Source organism: Cynara cardunculus (assembly GCF_001531365.2).
Source record: "Cynara cardunculus var. scolymus isolate 2C chromosome LG 6, CcrdV1, whole genome shotgun sequence".
In the NCBI taxonomy this organism is placed as follows: domain Eukaryota; kingdom Viridiplantae; phylum Streptophyta; class Magnoliopsida; order Asterales; family Asteraceae; genus Cynara; species Cynara cardunculus.
In genome coordinates this window covers 3820938-3827173 of record NC_037533.1, presented here as the reverse complement: position 1 = coordinate 3827173, position 6236 = coordinate 3820938, and positions in this window count along the sequence as shown.

The following is a 6236-nucleotide window of genomic DNA, read 5'->3' as shown; positions in this document are numbered from 1 at the left end:
TTCAAAATATGCATGTGTGTAAAATCACACACACACACACACATATATATATATATACCTATGCATATATTCACATATATCATGCATTTATATATATATATATATATATATATATATATATCCAATTAATACAAAATTTCATATATTAGCATGATCAAACATATCAATTTATCATGCTATCACGTAATCATTTAATCAAATAATCACGTATTAATTACCTTAGGTAATAACCAAGATCCGGTTATCACACCATTTAGCAAACCGAAACAAATTTATGTTTCGATCCATTATGTAAGACAAGCTAAGGGTGATGATTAAGAAACTAGCAACGTTTTATTCCCCATCTTTGGTTTTATATCGTTATTTTTATTTACATAATCAAGAAACATGAGAAAACCTTGACGATTTTACATTACTCATGATTAAAAGGTTAGGGCACGGTGGTTGAAGATCAAAAACTAAGAAATCTGAAATTGTTACTGCAAGAACATCCTATCGTGAACGTGTCATTTCTAGTGTAGATGTGATCATTCGTAAGTTTGGGTGGGACACAAATTGGCAAGGCCGTCCCTGGGGGAAGGCAGCACTGGCGCACGCCCATGACCCAAAAATATCAGGGGCCCAAATTTTTTCCTTAAAATACAATATTAGTCTAAAAGAATTTAATAAATTAAAGAAACCCAAAAAAAATTGTAGCATATAATAAAAGACAAAAAAAATTAGTAGATAATGAGGGTCCAAAAATATATTAACTAATTACATTGGAGAAAAAAATGTAATAAAATTGGTCATTCATTATATGATATTGTTTGTCTCTCTAATTATTTTTTTATCTCCAACAAGGTCCAATAATATTGGCTATTGTTATCTCTATATGTTTAACTGTTTTCGTGCTTCAACAATTCAACGTTAATATCACGTGCTTGCTATTGCAATATATTTTTGTTGGATATTTTTATCAATTTCTGCTTTTATTGACTATTGCTATTTGGTTATGTCGTTCTAATTGTTTTTGTAGACTATTGTTATCTATTTTTGTTTCTACATAAAATATTTTACTATTGTTTGACAATCAATATATTGTTCTTATAATTTATGACGTGTTTCATTGTTTTGTGATTAATCAATAAATTTTTTCTACTAGATGTATTTAGTAATGTCTCTTATATATGTCATGTTTCATAAACTTTTAATATTAATATCTTATTTTAGTTGAACAAAAAAAGAAGAAAAATATAATTTAAGTATTTTCATCAATTGTTTGACTTATGTATATTTCATTGGATTCCACCACACCACAATATTCTATTTAAGTGCTCAAACAATCATTTGTTGAGTTTGCATATTATATGTTTAATTCATTATTTATTTTTATTGGATCTCAATGGATTATCTTCTCTTTCATATTCTTATTGATCCTCATTTCTCTACTTGTCTAGAAAACCTTGATAATCTTCTTTATTATTGATCTCTCATTGACCCTCACGATTACTTCATTCATACAAATTCTCTTTTTATATCAAAATAACACATATTTCTTGTTATGAACTAAAAAAATTCTTACTTTTTATAAGAATTTATCAACCATAGTTTCTATAATCTTGGTTTCAAATTACCTAAAAAGAAGTAAGTAAATTTAAACACTCTCTTATATATCTATAATAAAGATACATAAGACTTATTTTCTCAGTAAATTATTAGCATTTGTATACTCAATTTTATACTAATGAAAAACATTTATTCGTACTTACCAATAGTCACTACAAGAAAAGTGAGCTTTGACGATACGTTTTTTAGCGATAACATGTTTCTGCCACAAGTTATAGCGACGACATGTTGTTATATATTTTTTCTTATGATAAATAGACTTTTAGCGACAACAAAAGTTGTTGCTAAAAGCCTTGTTTCTTACGGTGGGCCATGTTTTTACGTTTGCCCAAGGCCCATAAAATGTCAGGAACGGGCCTGCAAATTGGGTTCAAATTTTTTTGGTCCAACGAGCCTTATATAACAAATCAAACCCTTATTACAAGCTTAATAAGTTGCCTTTATCCATTCTACAAAGGACGCTAGACTTAGAGGCTGTTTACTAGACGCTGACTCGATCAGCAGTCAACTTGTTTACCAGACTATCACTCTGAGTAGAACCTAAAAATCTTTACCTTTTATAAGGCATAATATAAACAACTTCTATCTATCAATTTAACCCATTTGTTATATTTTTTTTTTAAATTCAACCACTAATTTAATTCTAACAAGTACCATACTACTTGTTGAACATGACGAAAACCGAGTAAAAGAATTGAGATAAAGGATTTCATGATTCCGTATATATCAAAATGGAGATTATAGTTGTTTACCCAGATGACTACAAGAAACAATAATATAACATTTAACACAATGCAAATAGCAAATCAGTTGGTTTGTCTATTGATTAAAATCATGGAATACAAAATACTAGTTTTTGTCTTGGCGGCGCTTCTCAATAACAAGCTGATAATACAATAAAGAGTTGACCTACTCTAGAGACGAAGAAGCGATATATATATATATATATATATATATATATATATATATATATATGATAAGTGTTAATTTATTAACTTTATTACGTCATTTTCTTAACCATTTTCACTTGTTTTATTTGCCCATTAATGTCTTAATAAGTCTTTTTATGTCTTCTTCATATATTTGTGGTAATATATCATATCTAATGTTAATTCCCTGTTTATGCAGATTTTTGATGATTTTTGGGTCAAATCCTGTAGCAGTCCTGTAGGAGCAGGTGTGGCAGAACCCTATAGCACATGTCCGTGAGTTGCACCTTTTGTCTGGGCTGAAAATTCTTGGGCTGCTTCCTTGAAGTTGTTGGGTCAACGACCTTGGGCCTGGTCAAAGCCCATTTTTGAAGCTCCTTTTGTCCTATTAGGTGGCTCACATTGTGGAAGCTTCCTTAGCCTATAAATAGAGGTTTAAGGCTTTATTTTAAACACCCACTTGCATACTTTTTTACACTCAATCTTTGAGTTAGAAACAATTGCTCTCTAATTATTATTGTTTTCGGTTTTATTCTTTCGGTTTTCTTGCTTCCAATCAAGAACCGATTTTTGTGAAGTGAAGTTGCGGTTGCATTCTCAAGTTTTAATTCAAGTGCTCGTATTTAATCTTCATCTTATTTTTGTTCTTACTTTCAAGTTACAAACGTTTTCTGACTTTTGTTACACGTTACAATTAGTCGATCTCTGTTGCTTTGCATTAGATTTCATCATTTGTGGCTCACGACTAATTTAAGTAGACTAAATAATCTGTTCTTAAGACTTTGCAAGTAACTTTTCGGTCTTAGCAACGAAACTTGTTTTGCAAGTTTTGTTACTTGTCTTGCAAGTTTCTTCAAAGTCAACTATTCTTTTCATGCTTTCAATTGTCACTTCTTAGTAGTCCAAGTCTTCTCTTCTTTTCATGCTTTCAATTATCACATCTAGTACTCAAGTGCTACTTTATGTCATCATGTCTTAGATTAATTTTAATTTATAGTATTTAGTTATTAGTAATTTAATTTCAGTCATTTACATTTCAGTCCTTTACATTTCAGTCTTTTATATTTCAGTCTTTACTTTTCTGCATTTTACTTTACTGCAATTTACTTTTATGTCATTTAATTTCTAGCAATTTACTTTCAGTCATTTATATTTTTGTCATTTAATTTCCAGTATTTTAAATTCCAGTATTTTAATTTCTCGTAATTTAATTTCTGCAATTTACTTTTCCATATCAGTTATTTATTTTTTAGTCCTTACATCATTCGAGAGAAGAAACCGAGCGATGATGGGCTAAACGCCTTAGCTTGGGGTGTAACAGGAAATTAAGACCAAAGCCGATGTGAAAGTACAAAGGTGTCTTATTAGCATTTTAGTCTACTATTTGTTTCAGGTGCTTAATATTTCATTTGATGATTACATTAAAATTAATTGACAACTAATTTTGTGTATAAAAATATATTGACTTTCAAAACCTGAGGTAATAGGAGAAGACTATAAATAGTTTTAGTGTCTGACAAACGTTATACTCCTACTATGTAGGATGGTAACACTGTGTTGTGTTAGGATTCACGACGTCTAACATAAATGATGTTGTATCGATAGCATGTTGACCGGTGTGTGCTCTTGGGAGGCCGTCTGACCCGATAGTTGATAATGTGACAGTTATATAAAATCATTTATTGATTTTAGATAATTGTGACAAGAATGCTATGTCATCTTTTTACTGAATCATTTGTTTAATGTCTTAATCAACCTTTGCACCCTGTGCTTCTTTTTAAGATTGATATTTTCCTTAGTTGTTAATCAAATCACCCAATTTTAGATAAATCAAATCCCTCGATTCACCATCTGAAATTAGTTTTTATAAACTGGACTTTTGAAATAACTTTACAAGATATCTCTGTGGGAACGATATTTGGTACTTATACCATTATTACTTGTTACGAGACGACAGTAGTTCAAGGTGTATATTTGCGCCGAGTTCTATTTTTGTGTTAAAATCTAAGGTTGAATAAACCGACGAGCAATATACCTTAAACGTATTTACATACTTGGTTCCTATACTTTATTACAAACAAAAATATAAACCAAACATTCTCCCCTTTTTTTAATAAATCTATTTTAGACAAATCTTCTTCTTCTCAGGCGGTGGCCAAGATATACTTCGAATCTGCACATTATTCTTCGATACTCCAGCTTCTTGTCAATCAAGTCCAAACATTCAGCATCATGTTCTTGTCATGCGGGTCAAGCTTGCCAAGTCATTCTCTTTCCAACTTTAGCTTGTTTGGCAGCTTCAATTTGATTATCTTTAAGGTTCCGTCAGAGTAGGTTGGTAGCTCCTTGAATCGCATGAACTTTTTTTCTCCGACGTTGTTGGAGTACACAATGCCAAACTCTGGCTGCTATATTAACAGGAACAAGGGCGAGGACTCTATGTCTTCTAGACTCTGCTTCGGCTTCAACATGTTTACCTTTGGTTGATTGCTCTTGATGCCCAACTGCAAGTTTAGTACGTACCCAAGTATTATCTGACGGAGCATGAAGCGCTTGATAGCTTCTAGAGCTAAACTTCTATGGGATGTCGAAGTGGAACTACTAATGGGAAGTTATTGAGTCACCCTAGAACAAGATCGTTCAGATTCAAGTCGGTTCAGTGAGAGCAACCACGAAAGTCACCGAAGGGGAGGCAAAAGATTCACCTCAGTGAGTGCACGTCTTCCGGTCTGATAGTTTACTAGCGAATGTTCGGGTACATTGTCTCGAAGTCTTCAAAAGATAAATTCCTGAAGTCAACTTCTGTGAACTTTCATTCTTTGCCATCAGTTCTGAATCTTGGTGAAGATTGGGACACGGACGTTCACAAGTCAGTCAGTGTAGATGTTCTTTATCCCCACAATCTTATGCCTTGACTTGACCATCTCGAGTGGTTGAGCCTTCGCCTTTATCATATGCATATACTCGATGACTTCAATGTTGTTGAGGGTGAGTGATTCGGAGAACTCGAACCGGATCCAATTCCACTATTCTTCTGAACTGATGAAGACTTTCTGTTGGTCCCGTAAGGGTCTACAAGAATAGAAACATTTTGTAGAAGGGGGGATGAATACAAACACAATATTTTCAAATTTAAAATATATATTGATAGAGAAGATCAATACAGATTTTACAAGACTGTTTGCGGAAAGATAAGGTAAAGAAAACATATCTAAACAATCTTTGGTTACACACAGATCTTTAGCAATTACAAGAAATGAGATTGCTAAAAAAGAAGATCTTTTACTTAAGCTAGAAGATGTTTGAAGTAAGAAGAGGATTGTAGAGAGATGTGCGCACTCTACAAAGAGAAGAAACACTTCTATTTATACCTAGTGCATTAAATGAACATTTAATGCAATATGGTAGGTTTAGAGTGCGTGGCAAGCCTTAAGAGGAAGGATTGTCCTTTGCTACAGTGAATAGTACAAAAGCACTATTCTTGAGCAGACATCCTTGCCTAAAGTTGATAGACAAAGAGTCGACTAATCGGCTCCGTACCGTACTAACTTTTGCAAGGGTATGGGTTTGTCCTTTGTGTGCAAAAGGACAAGACAACAACAATCATGCTAAGCAAGCTTCTTTTGATCGCTGAATGCTGGGATGACCTAGAGGTCTCATCATCATTCGCTGAAGCTAGAGCAGTCTTCACACATATGT